Below are 14,754 nucleotides of genomic sequence, written 5' to 3' on the forward strand. Positions count from 1 at the left end.
GTGTTTGAGCTCACATTTGAGCATTAAAGCTGGTATGAAATGGCAACCTTTACTAAAATTAACCATTTTTCAGTAAAATGAGGCAAAAGTAAAAAGTGAGTGGTTCCCAGCATCCCACCTTCCAGATCCTTATTTTTGCTTTCTCTTAATACAAAAAGGAGGGAAAGGAAAGCTCCTTGAAGGGTCAAAATCTGCGAAGGGAGAAAACAGGCAGTTCCCACATTTTTCTCCATGAAACAACACAGCCAGCACTGGCCAACTCCCATCCCCCACCCCCCCTCCCTATCTGGGGCTGAGTCCTGTTGAAAACCATCCCTGACAGCACAAAAATTTTGCCCTGCTCCAATTAGCTCATTCTTATGGCTCTAATTTGCCTTCTCTCCAGTAGAAAAACACAACCCCGGACAATTAAAAACACATTAAATCCAGTTCATTGGGCTTTGAGGAAGTTCATCTCATTAAACGCCCCTCGCAACGAAGCTCAGGCAGGGTACCCGAATGACCCCGGGATGGAGATGGGATGCTGGGGTGCCCTGGGGACACCTCATCCCCCTAAACCTATAGTTTCTGTAAGTGCTGCTTGCAGGCAGGTTGGGCTGCTTAAAAAATGCTTTTTGGCTTTTATTTCAGCCAGAGTTTGAGCACAGGATGTTTGCTCGGGCACTGCTTTTAATGGGGCTGTGACGGCTGGGAGGTGGCGTATCTGATCTTCTGGGGTGTGGGGTGGTTGTGGGGCAGAAGCCCTTCCAGACCCGAGTCTCCACATTAAGGGTCCAGGCTGTAGTATTTTCCTACCAAAATACTCCTGCAAGAAAAAGCTGCTGCTGCTTGGAGGTGGCGAGCCTGTTGCAATTTCAGTCGGAGGAGCACTGTGTATATGGGGAAGCCAAGTCGTAGAATCATAGAATCACGGAGAATCTTAGAATCACCTTTAAAAAAATGATTCCAAAGTCAAGCAGGGGATCACAGAGGAGCTGGAGGAAAGAAGAAATCTGGGGACCCATCTCAGATTGGGGCTTAGAGAGGGTTTCTGCTGCCAACACCTCGCTGCCTCTCATTATCACCCCAGCCCCAGCAGGCTCATGCTGCATTGCCAAATAGCTTCAAAACAATGGGAGAAATCCTTCTGCCTTGTCTAACTGCACTAATCCCCACCAGCATCTTCCAGGAGGGGATTTCTCCCCTCCAGCATGACAGCGGTCGTAGTGTCGGGTCCGACCGCCCGTGTCTAATGATTCTACCCACTGGGTCTGCACTTGCTTGGCCTCCCCTCCTCCCGCTCTAAATGAGCCTTGTTATGTGTCCTCTGCTTCTATTTTTATTAAAAATTTAATGCATTGCCAATTTGTCCTCTTGCCAGCAGCGGCTGCAGCAGCAGCAGCCATAAGTATTTTTTAGAGAAATAAAGGGAGGCATCATTGAATAATCTACAGGCAGCGATTATTATCTGGGTTACATCTTTTAAAGTATATATAGCTTAAAAGGGAAGGCTTGGTGAATCTGGGAGGGAAGAAAGAGATCTCTGCTTGCTGGGAGAAGCTTTGATTAACACCAGGGAAGGATTCTTTAAGACCCTTGCTGCTCCAAGCGTGAGAGAGGGAAGGGATGCTCTGAAACCTCCAGAAACTTGAGGTCCTTCTAGCAAGGGCTTTCCTTACAAGCTCCTAGTTCCTGGTCATTGACCAAAACATTGTTTTTATTACAGCAGATGTCAGCCAAAGAAGACTTGGTTGTTGATTGCTGTAGCTGATACGTGTTATTTCCATGTTTTAGTTGTTTGATTGAGAAAGAGATGTTGATGGGATCTGTGTTCTTACTAACCTTGATTTCTGGAAGGAAATAAGTATACGCTTTATAATAATAATAGTTTTAAAAAACAAGCAAATCTGTCTAAGTTAATGAAGGACGTACAATCAGCCTGCTGGCATAAATCATGTTATTTTGTGGAAGACATTGACAAATGACACCCAAAAGTGTAGAAGAGAGGAAAACAAACAACATGACCCTCCTCCCCCAGCACTTCTGGGATGAATGCAAGATTTGGGAAATGCATCAGATTTCCATCTCGTACCACTCCGGCTACGCTGGGTAATGGGCCAGGTTAAAAACAACAACAACAAAGACATTGTTGGAAAAGAGTTGTCTGCTACTGATTTAATGCCAGTATCAAATTGAATTTAATGCCAATATCAGGCTGAAATGTGAAATATTCAGGTAGAATTCATCTGCCTTTATCTTCTTTGTATTTCCCCACTTATCTCATTCACTTCAGCTGCTCCATGACTTTTTCAGTGTTGAACCATCCTGAAATGAGGTCTTTGGGTAGGGCCGAGAAGCACTGTGGTCTTAGGCTCTCTGTTTTTTGATTTTTTTATTATTTTTTTTAAACTGCTTTTGAAAGTGCCACTGTGTTCTTTTGGAGTCGTATTAACCATGCAATAAATTTGCATAATGTGGATCCATAATGTTTAATCAAAGCCTCTCTGGAAAGCAATTATTGTCCATGAGCTCTCATAAATTCCCACTATCACCTCCATGTTAAATACTAAAGCTGCTCAGGGTATATTGTGCACTAATCACCTGCAACATTGAGTCTGAGAGAAATTATGCTTTTCCTCTCACTTCTCTTCCCTTTCCACACAAAAAAACTATATCTCCAAAAGCCCTGTATGGAGGCGTTTCTAGCAAGAAATGCTAACCCCCCAGGTTTTTAAACCTTTCTGCCTGCATGAAGCCTGGTGTCCCCTCTGGACCTCTTGGCCACATACAAAGTTTGGGTTTTTCAGTCCATTTTGGTGAGCGAGCAGAGGACGTGCTCCTGCATCCGCATGCCAGAAATAGATGGAGAGCCAAGTGTCAAATTCGTTTGCACTTAGAAAATGTAAGACTCAATTAACTCCTGGGTTTCTTTTCTTTCTTTTTTTTTTTTTCTTCTACTTTTTTTTCTTTCTTCTGTTTAATTTCCTTTAAATGAGTTAGGCAATAAGGCGTGACGGGGGGAGGCTGGTGAGCTACAATTGTACCTGTGGGGCGAGCCCTAAATTCCAAACCCAATCCTTGCCTTGCTGACCCCATTCGCCTCCAGGCAGGTCCCCCTTCTGTCCTCACAACTGGCACATTAAGCTGCAAATGCTGATACCAGCCGCCACCTCACCCTAGGGTGTCCAGCAGCTTTTGATGATCTGAGAAAACCTGTCCGCTGTGGTGAGCATGCTCAAGGTGGAATAAAACCAGGCGGGTCCCTTGGCTGCTGACACGGGGGACCCGAGGAGGGGGAGAGGAAAGCTGGCCATGGGTTATGTTGGGAAGTGATGCGGAGATGTCTCCAAACAGCCTTGGTCATTCTCTGCCAAGCCATAAGCTGCAGCAGGGAGACGAGACAAACTCACCTTCAACAGCTCTTTTTGCCTTCCTTTAACCCTCACAGTGCTTTTTCCCGAATCAAACATTTGGGAAACTTTTATTTTCCCCCAAAGAAACATAGTTAAAGTCTATGTGAGGTTTATGTATCTTCACAATTGCATCCGTAAGTGGGAGGCACACCTTGCTGTGTGCTGCTTTCTTGCCAAGGGAATACCTTCATGAGTAGATTTGAGATTCAGGGCTGTGGTGCAGAAGGTTGAGGAACGGAAAGGAAAGACAAATCCAGTGCTGGAGCAGAAGGGAGTTTTTGCTTTTCAATGATTTGAGAAGTTAGGCCTGCAGTCAAGAAAAAGAGGAAAATAACCCCAACCCGTGCGGTTTCCTAATTTCAGCAAGTTACCAAATGCTTAGATGATCTGGAGCACTCCTTGTGAGTGTATTCACCATAGAGAGGGCTACAAATAATAGCAACTTAAGGGAGGTGACATCTCCAAGCCTCTTAGGAGCTAATTCTATAACAACATTAATTCAACATAATGCGTTCATGAATAGAGATTGGGCTAAAGCAGGTTTTTCAAGTTAGGCAGCTTATTCTTGCTGATCTTAATTTAACTAAGAGCCTGGTCTGGAAAATGTCATGCCTCCAGCTCCAAGCTGCAGGATCCGCAAGGTATAAGACACCATCTTCAAGCAACACAGGCACAAGGAGAAGGATTTTGATCAGAAGTGATACTGCTCAGATCGTGTCTGGATAAAGGTTAGCTGTTATAGTGAAACATTTTCAAGGAGAAAAGTTCAAGTGTTTTTCTAGGGAAATCCCCCTTTCTTTGGTGGTGGTCTTTTGCCTCTTGCTGCTGGGGTTAGGTCCCCAGCTCAAACCAGCCCAACAGTTTCTTGCCAGGCTTTAGACACAGGTTGATCACCTGGTAAGTCATTTCTGTGCCCACTTCCCAGTGAGCAGCAGTGCTTTCTGTACCAAACACAAGAGGCTCGTGAGCAAACCCAGGGTGCTTTCTGTGGACTTTAGAGGCTCAGGAATTTGTAAGGAAGAGGAGAGGAGCAGACATTACACCTCTTGCAGCATAGATGTTGTTTTGTGAAAAAAAATAAATAAAAACATAGCTGAGAAAATAACCGTGGAGAAGAGAGAAAAAGTTCAGTGGGTGCAAAAGGAGTCCCTGCTTATCTGCTTCTTGCTTGCAAAGTGAAACCATTTGGGTTTTGATGGCTTTAGGGGATGTGGTGTGATTGCCCCCTACTTCTCTGGTGCCACCAACCAGGCTTGGAAGAAACAGGGACAAAGGGGGATGTCAACAGCTGGCATGTGGTGTGAGTTCGTTGGGCATCAGAAGCACTTTGGGGGAGCCACAGAACTCGCTGCAAAACTCGTTCACTCCCTGAAAGCACATTTTCATTCCCTATTGCCACATGGAAATCCCGGGGAAACCATCTCACCATACAGCTGAGCAGCTACCTCCAGCCAGCCAAAGAGGGGTCAAAAGCCATCAAAAACAGGACTAACTCAAAAATCAAGATAATCACACTCTTCCTATTGGTTTTTAAAACAAGAAGGAATAAATTCTCTATGGTTAGGATGGTAGTCCTAAAACTGTACATGTCCTCCTTTTGCTTTAATTTTTTCAAGACTGGAAACGGTTCTTTTCTCACTGCCCACCCGTGGAGGCACGTCTGGGCTGCGCGTCCATCAGGCTGGTGGCAGCAGCACACACGTGGGAGATGAAATAAATAAATGCTAAGGAAAGTGACTGACCTGCAAGGAAAACATTTCTTTCTTCTGACAAGACAAGAACAGTTAGTTTCACCCTGATCTAAAGGTTTTGTTTTGCTTGGCCGCTTCAGTTTCATTTACTTTTTAATTATTTGTGCTTAAATTACATTTGGATGAGTGGGATTTCCAACCCCTTCTTTGGAAACCAGAACTGCATTGCTCCTGGGCGATCACACATTCCCCCCCCCCCCCCCCCCCCATTATAAACTGTTTGCCTCCCACCAGTCCACATGCTCCTTTGGGCTGAGCATCCCCTCAACTGGATAATTTTGCTCTTCCCACCTGGGTAGCCACTATCCAAAGGTGCTTTCCTTCACCAAACTTTCAGTTTCCTCCCTTTTCACCTTAAAACGAGAGGGTAAGACTGCAAATGACCTTTTTTTCCCTGCAACTGTCTTCCAGCAGGTGGCTTTATTCCTGTGCCAGGCAATGCAGTTAATGTGCATTTTTACCCCAGACCAGTTTAGCATCCCTGGCTCAATCCAACGTCTTGGAGCCTGCATGGAGATGGGGATGGCACAAAACCAAAAGCAGATTTTGGTGACATTCACTGGAGGTATCTCAAGGTTGCTGTGGTGTAAGCACAAAGCATAGTTTAGCACAGAAATTCCAGGCGACTGATGATGCTGCCATAATTACAGAAGCAGGGAAATAATTCTGACTTTGGAGAAGGGAGAAGATGAACAAGCAGTGATAAGGCCCTACCTCAAATACAGATAACTTAAAAGATTAGCCAGGCAGGCAGGGCCAGTGTTCACTACTGAATTGAAGTCAAATAGATGGCTTAATGCTGCCACTGAATTAAAAAAAAAAAAAAAAGAAAAAAGAAAAAAAAAAGAATTATTTAAGGATTTAAATCTTGAAAGACCTCATTTCCCAGCTGGCCTCCTAATGGAATTCATGTTGGTTTGGGGACCAGATCCCGCACGCAGTAAAACGCATCCATCACGAGAGCATTAATATAAAGCTGCTGTAATGCATCAGGAGCCTTTGTATAATGTGCCTGAGATGGAATAATCAAGAGGCGAGCCAATTTCTTGTTATATACAGAAGCTTTTCAGAAGACAGACAGCAAAGTCCTCTCCCACTGCCCTCTTGACCCCAGGTGTCTTTCTTCTTCTCCCTCTCCTGCAAACATCACTGCTCCCAGCTCCTCTTTAGCAGTCCCAGGACCTGTGTCCACCTCTCTGGTAGGCATTAAATTTCCTTTCTTATATTTAAAAAGTCATATTTTGGTAGGTTTCTCCATCTTCCCCCATCCAAAAAAGCCCCAAGTCACCAACAGCAAGCGTCACAACCACAAAGGGCTGCAGCAATATTGGTGTAACACCAACAAGCTTCTTGCATGACTACCATTCTTGCCCCATTATTTTAAAAAACAGTGTTTACAGAGTGACTTCATTAACGTGCAGATGGGTAACGAGGAAATCTGCTTGCTATATGATGCAGTGACTGCACCACACTGATTTCCCTATCCCACAATAAGAGCTGGGGCTCTCCCAGGGTTTAATTTTTCTGCTGGATTTTTGGGCACCGGAGGACCCCTGGAAATATTCTGTACCTTTATCTTGGGAAAGAAAGGTGATTTTTTTTTTTTTTAATTATAATCTTTTTATAATATAGCTGCTGGAAGCATGGTTTGCAAACCCTACTGAAATGTGCCGCCTTACCATCCCCTGTGCCTCTGGCCCACATCCTCGCTCAGAGCCTGATTACAAGGCAATGATTCAATTTAATAATATCTAATTTTTATTGCAATATCAATAAGGAAAACTGCCAATCAGCTGAGCAGTTCAGAGTGTGTTAGTGCATTAGCCTCCTGCAAACAAGAGCATCCTTAATGCTTTCCGATGGAAAAGCAATTGGGTGCTAACAGCATCGGCTCTGACACCGTGTTAAAGAGGAGCCTGCAGCTGACACTGGGCAGGGGGAAGGCAACTGGGGGCCTCCAAAATGTTGCCGGGTTATAAATTAGAGTTATCTAAGCAAATCTGACCCAAACCACTGGCAAAATGACCTTTTCCTTCATCTGCAGGTAAATCTCAACCTGTGTTCTTGACCTGCACCCCAGGACTCTAAAATGGGCAGAGCTTTCTAAAATCACCAACTTGCAACAAGGACCTGAACTCTGCTCTACCCTCTCTTCAATCCACTTGGCACCCTTCTTTCTCTAAATCTGAGCCAGCACAGCTTGGCCAAGGTTAGGGGAGAGGTTTTTTTGGCACAGTTTTAAGGAGGCATCATGTTTCTCTATTGATCCCCTTGCTCAGCTGCCTTCCAACAAGGGTGGGAGGTTGCTTCTCAAGCTTGGCCTTGAATAAGGTTTCCTCAACATTTTGTCCAGCATCCCAGGGTGATATAAAGGCTTTACCAGCACCTGAGTTATGACAGATGAATGGACTGGGATAAAGACACCCTCTTCATCTCAGGCATAAGAAATCGGATAATCCTGGAGGCGAGAGACGTTCTGGGTTTGATGGATCTAGTTGGATCTGGTAGAGCAAATCCCAGGAGCCTAAAGGTTTAAATGCCTTAAAAGTTTAAATATTAAAAAGCACAGATTTATTACACAGAGTGACCTTTAAAACTTGTCTCATTAAACTACATCTTCTGGCCCTTCTGGGCCTTGGTGCCTCTGAATACAAGGCTGGGAAGTTCAAAGCAATGAGCAAAAATGGTTAAAAATGTCACCACTTTATAGACTTTTCCGTAAAACTGAAACCTGAAAAAGGGGGAAAAAAGTGTTTTAATTTCCCTGTGGGCTTCTCCATCGTCTGGAATAATATTTTCTGTCTCTGTTATTGTTTTTCATTTAAGGAACTGAGGACAATTACTCCAACAAGGAGGAAAGGCTGCTGACCCTGATGCACCGGCATGGGTAACTGGGACACACATGCAACATGGCTTGTGCCACATCGTGCACAAAATATAGTTTCATACCCATATATATGCCCGTGTTTCCAGAGGAGCCCCCAACAAGAGGGATTTGGGGGTGCAGGATATAGATTTGGGGGATGAAGGATATAGATTATCCTTCTAAAGAGGTCTGTCTAAATCCCTCCATGCCATTTTGCTAGTCCAAGAAAAAAAATAAATATATATATGTATATATATAAAAAATCAGCCCTAAAACTCATTAAAATGCTAATATTTCTTCTACACCCAGCTCCGCGGAGTCACGCGGACACAATGGAGTCTGAGGCCAACTAATGAATCTCTCGGGCATTATGTGTGCATTCCTAACGCAAAGTGAAGGGCGCGATCGAATTAGCAAGAGGAGAAATATGCGAGATTGTGTTGTGTTGGCCGTGTGGAGGGACGGGCAGGACGGGCTTTAGCCAGCCCCTTCCCACTGTGTGCCCCCCAGATTCATCTGAATCAAGTGCTGTCTGCTCACATCAGCCCAAGCAAGAACCCTCGTCAAGGGGATGCACAGGAGGGAAGCAGGCAGGGTGATGCAGGTGAGAGCACGAGAAGGGCTTTGGGAGACACAAATCATCCTAACAGTCTTCAGAGGGAGTTTTGGAGAGGAGCATACTGTCACGTTTCACTTTCCGCACTGCTTTCTCAGCCAAAATCCCAAATCCCTCAACATTTAGAAGGGTTTTTAAAATATGGAGTGCTTGCCCAAGGTCCAGAATGTGCTCTGGATGGTGAAGGAACGCACCAGAGCTGCCCCGTGCCAGCTCTGACTGCCCCAGCTTATTTCAGCCACTTTTCCCAGCTACTGCTAGGATTTCCTGTAGGACCAACAGCCGTGTCCTGGAGCAGGGATGGGACACTCAGGCTGGTGATGTGCCAAGGGCAGAGCTGGCTGAAGCTCTTTCAAGGGAGAATTTTCCCTCTTTAAGAGAGATTTTGCACAGTTTTACAGAGATGGGGCTGCTGGGACAACGCTTGGCAATGCGAATGAAATCTATACCCTCAACTTCCTTACTGCGCGCTGATATTGTCAAAAATACAGAGTTTTGGCAACCTTCAGATGTTGCATTCACTGCAGAATTGAGCTATGCTGTTTGATATTAACACACATTTTTTAACACCTGTTTGAGGTCTGGTGTCATGTATCTGCCTGTTTCTAAATTGAAGCTTTTTGGAGTTTCACGACTCTCAAATTTCACTCTTTTTCATTCCGATTTTGAGCAAAAACACATTTAGAGGTGCTGGAAATTTCAGCAGTACAGACGGTCTTGTTTACGTCTAATTTTAAATAATAGTTTGCAATGCAGATTGAATGGGGATTGGAAGGGGGAGCTTGTTTACTTGTTATTCAGCTAAGTCTCAGGTATATCTGTCATTCTGAATAATTAATCTACAATTAAAAAAAATAGTTTGCACCAAGTTTGCTGAGCACATCTTCGTTTTTATTTTTCACCTGCACCAAAAAATCAGGAAGGTAATAAAATAATATGTTAACTTCCCCAAACACAAATTGCTGCTCTTCCCCATAAAATCAACTTAATTATAGCCACACACATTAAATGAATGTCACAATCATCATGGAGGCACCTGAGCCTCAACATTTTAGAGCAAATGCAACAAGGGGAGATTTCTTTTAAGGGAGGGCAGGTCTGGGGGCTGGTCTCAGCCTGCTTTCATGGCATGTAATTGTGTCTGCTGCAAAAATGCAGTTTAAGTTCTGACCAAAGGTTTCATATCCTGAGTATGCCAAGAACACTTTGCATTTGTAATTTTGAGCAAAACCTTGATATTTGGAAAATTTCAGTACTTTTTGCAGTGGAACTTTTTAACTTGCTGACTAAGAAAAACAGGGTTTGCTAAGTTCAGGAAAAAAAGAAAAAAACAAGCCCCAAACCAACAACCAAGGAGGCTGAAATTTTCAATTGATTAATGAAATGAAATAATGTTCTCCAAATGCTATTTATTTAAACTGCCGCAGAATTACCTTCGGCATCGCGCTGAGCGGCTCCATCGGTGATTAGGTATTGAAAAATCTCCAAGTGGATCACACCGCTTAAAAACCTTATTTTCCAAATGACTTTCCTTAATAGCGTGGGCTGTATCGACGGCAGTGTTGTGTTTCCCCACAGCCCCTGGCATCTGTATTAATCAGAGCCGAGCTAGCAGCTCCCCCAGGGATGCTCGGGGGACCAACGTGATGACAAATTCCCCATGATTTCCGCCCCCAGAGAAAAAATACTACTCAAAGGGCTCAGCGCTCACCTTTCCTCACCACTGGGCTTTCCTTAGGACATGGCAAGGGGAAAATTAAATATTGTTATTCTCTCAGCCATCAGTCAATGTTGTTTTGGGGAGGGAGAGGGTGCAATTCATTGCAAAGGCGTGTTTTTAGGAGAGGATAGGGTAGGGTAGCATAGGATTGGGCAATGGAGATGCAACCAGGTATGGGGTTAAAATTGTCATACATCTTCTTTTCAGTACAGAGCCGTCATCTATTAGCATATGAAGGGTGCATGGAGCATTTCAGCAATTTGTCCTGAGTGGGGCTCTGACACATTGTTCGCTCTTGGAGTCAAGGGAAGCATCAGGGTTTGCCCAGGGAGACTGTGCAGCTGCCCAAAATTCATCGCCAGCCCACCTGAATCTGATATATCCATCACTGCAGCCACTGGTGTCCCATGGGTGGGGACAGTGCAGCACCCGTCACATCGCAGCCCACGTGTGCGCGTGGATGTGGGTTCTCTGGTGCCTGATAACGGCTGAGCTCACATTACAGCTGCCCTCCTGATAGTCTGTTAAATCAGCTTTGTTTCCTGAAATGAGCAGGATTGCTATATTTTTGCCAAACCTGGAGGAAAGGACATTTAGTATTGGCCAGATAGGGGGGCTGCACTGCACTAACTCTGGAAATGTGGATTTTGTGGGAAATATATCCCCTACCCACCAGAGCAGATCAGCATCTGATGAAAACCTGTGGCTTTCAGTGAAATTTAAGCAGGCGCTTTGCTCATGGTGCTTTTTGTTTGTATTTCCTCAAGGTGCAGGACCTGTGGTATGGGGGATCTGGAGGGAGGTGTGTGCCTCACTATGGAATACAGCTGCTGATTTCCAGGAGATAATTCATCCAGCCACCCACGCTAAATATTTTCAACAGGTTTATCCACAGGAAGTGGCAAGAGTCTCAAGACACCTGTAGGAAGTCATTTTAGGGTTTCAGCTAACTCCATGGCAAAGCGAGAAAGTTAAAGCAGCTTGGCTAAATGCCAGAGCAAGCTTATGATTTTTTCTTTCCATTGCTCCACACCAATTTGCCAAAAAACAAGCAGAAGGCTCTGACAAAAAAAAAATATATTTTTTTTGGGGGGCGGGGAGGAAAGAGAAAAGCTGGGTGTGAAGGTTGGCTGGCACCTCACCAGGTCGTGCATCTGCCTCCCCACCCTTTTCTCAATGCGCTCAGCATCTTTCCACTAGGAATAAATCCCCTCTCTGTTCATGGAAAGAGTTATGCAAGAAATGCCCATACCTGGGTTTTATTCAAGCTCCTTTCTGGGCCTTACTAAGCAAATGAATTGCAGGATCACAGCAGTGGCAGGAAGGATGGGGTAGTTAATTGGGTAGTCAGGCTGAATGCAAGGACACAAGCTCCAGCGTGGACCTGCACCGGAGGAGACCTTGACACTTGTGAAATAGGGTGATTTATGAACCTTATGAAACTATCACTGCAAGTAATAAACCCTATACAATCCTGTCTTGAACTTTATTTGGCTGTATTTTAGCAACTTGCTGGCATTCAGAGCAGAGTATCAAATTTGCTTGGTAAGAATAGGCAGGAGCTGGTCCTTGAAGTTTCCCCCTTTCCCAGGCAGAGATAAATAAAGCCAGGACCTATTTTCCAGGATGAACAGCTCCTAAAATGTCACTCCATGGAGGCTGTACCAAGGGTGAAGAAGTGCTGCAGCCCGAGTGGCATCCGTTGCCCACACAGCTCCTGTACCCAACCTACTGGGGCTGCGATGCTCTGGTCCCGACGGAGAGATGTAACAGGTCCAGTGCACACCCGCATCAGGCACACACCAGAAATTATTGCCTGCTGCTCCTGCACTCAACCCTGCTTCCTTACATCCCCATCACCCCTCCCAGATAAAATCTCCACCTACCTCTGCTGTACCCCTGGAGTTGTCTGAGCACTTTTTCTCCCTTTTTCTCACCCCCCAAGACAGTGTGTGATGGAGACCGTGCTTACATTTGTAGCTATGGAAACCATTGATTGCCACTAACGAAGCCTCCCCATCCTCCTCAGCTGCTTTGGCTTCCTGAGAGGGTGCGTGTTGGATGTGGTGGGCAATTTTCCATCTGGATCTTGGGTCTGTGCTGGGGCAAATTCTGGCTGGTTTTGGGACCTTCTTAGTAAGAAAAAATGATACAATTCAATAAATACCTATTTAGGGATAAATTAGCCTCCAGAAACATCCTGTTTTGCCATGCTGGTGATGGTGAGGATCTGCCATTGTGGCTGCCCCAGCTGATATTTCTCCAAATCTGGATTTACACAAAAAGCCCTTCCATGCCTCAGCTCCTTACTCCCCTCTCCCCCCAGCCTAACCTCCACCAGCCACTCCAGTCTGCAGCTGCTTGTTTGATTTTTAATTATTCTTCATTATATTTAAGGCAATTTTGAAAAAAAAAAAAAAGTTTATGGCAATTTACTCTGCTTTGTAATTAGAGCCGGTGATTAGTGAATCTTTCGCTTCATGATGGAGTTTTCCTTTAAAGAAGAAAAAAAATCAGAAAAAGGGAATAGAAAAGGGCCGCCAAAAGAGCTCAAAGACTAGAATTAAACAGATTATATCTCATTACTTCCAAATGGAAAGGAAAGTTACAGCTTATTAGAGCCGCTGCATCTGCAGCTGAGCAGGAAGGGAAGCAAATTCCCCCCACGTTAACAGGCTTGGGCACAACGGCAGCTTGCAAAGTGAGTTGCAAAGCTCCCCAGCCCCCAAAAAGCTCCTTCTGCAAGCTTTTGTGCCCCTTCCAATACTTCATGAGCTCTCTTCCAGCTTCCATTGCTAGCGTTTGGATCGCACAAGGCTCCTCCGAAGCACCCCGGCGTATCGCTCCCGCTGCTGTGCTCAGCCCTCAGCTTGAATCATTAAGGGCAGGGCTGAGCCCCACAAGCTCCCCCCCCCCCCCCCCCCCAGCTTTTAAAAATAATAACATATCGATTTCAGCTTAACAACATTCCCAAATGGCAACGTTAGCGTTTCTGCAATATTTTAACCCAAAATAAACTCAAGGCGAGGGGAAGGATAGTTGTGAAGAATTGGCTTTGGGGGGCTGCCTTGATGATATTTTTCCAAGCCTTCTGCTCCTGATAGGAAACGGATGACTTTTTTTGTCATTTTATGATTCTTTTGTTCTGCTGGGCTGGCTTCACAGATAAATGCCACTTTCCTTTCAGCCCATTTAAAGGCCAAAGTTAATTCAGTAACGTGTCTTACACCAATGCATTCCCCCTCCACTATGTCATTTCCAGAAGCTTGAACAGCGCTCACGGAGGAGGGTCCTGATAAAGGAAAGAAAGAAGGGTAGAATTTGGTCATCTTAAAATTTAATTAACCCAGGAAGAGTTCTCGTCCCAGCTACAAAACTAGGAAAATCCAGGTAAAAATGTTCAGGTACAGTGTCTGTTCACTGCTCGCATCAGGATTGATTTCACAGGGCTGTTTGGCATTCAGCCCTCCCCACCATCCCTCCCCTGCAACCAGCAGCCAATCTCGACCATATCAGCTCTCATCCTAATGGCAGGGGAGGGCTCCAGCATTGCTGTGCTGGTTTTCATCCCCATGGTGGGTTGCACCTGCAAAAGTGTGAAATAATGGGTTGAGCAGAAAGGGGAGGTTTTGGGATGCACCCTCTGCTTGAGCTTCCGTTTATCGCACAAAGCTTTTAGGGGTTTTGTTTCCCAGATGTTCCTCTCAGTTATATAGGAAGACTATCAGGAGATTTGAGGAAAAAGAGGCTTGGGTTGGGGAAAGGAGCTGCAGGGCTGTCTCTCTAATGGGGCACCCTGCAAGGACTGCCAGGCCTGGTGCAGCAGAGACCCAACGCCATCACTGTATGCATGGACTGAGCGTCCCCAGCTGCAAATCACACGTTACCAGCACAGGGGTCCCTGTCCCCAGGCTTTTGGGAGTTTTCAGCATGACATTTTCTTCTGGGGCTAAATCTGAGCTCTTTTATTTGCCTTTATCTGTTGGTCCCAAAAGGTGTCTGGAGGGTACCTGGGCAGGCACATGCGGAGCTGTTTCTCCTCCCTGAACCCAGGCTTGGTGCCACCCTCACCATCATCACCCTCTGGGTCTCAATGATCCTCAGAGAGCAGACGGTGCTGAACCCTTGCTGTGGTGCACAACTCCTACCCAGCCAGCTGCTGACCTTAACTGAGCAATTTCGAGCTGAAGACAAACACAGGCAGACAACGAAACCCGGTTAATTGGAGCTCAGAATTGCTATTGGCGCCGTTCTCTCTCTCTCTTTCTCTCTTTCTCTCTCTCTCTCTCTCTCTCTCTTTTTCCATCCTAAAGAATTTTTTCATTAGTGAATAACAAAAATTATTTAGGTGCTTGACATCTCGAGTGGTAGTGGATTTGCAGTGTGTATTAACTCGAAAGTTTATCCAG

The sequence above is a fragment of the Anser anser genome (assembly GCF_964211835.1).
Source record: "Anser anser genome assembly, chromosome: 22".
Taxonomy (NCBI): Eukaryota; Metazoa; Chordata; class Aves; order Anseriformes; family Anatidae; genus Anser; species Anser anser.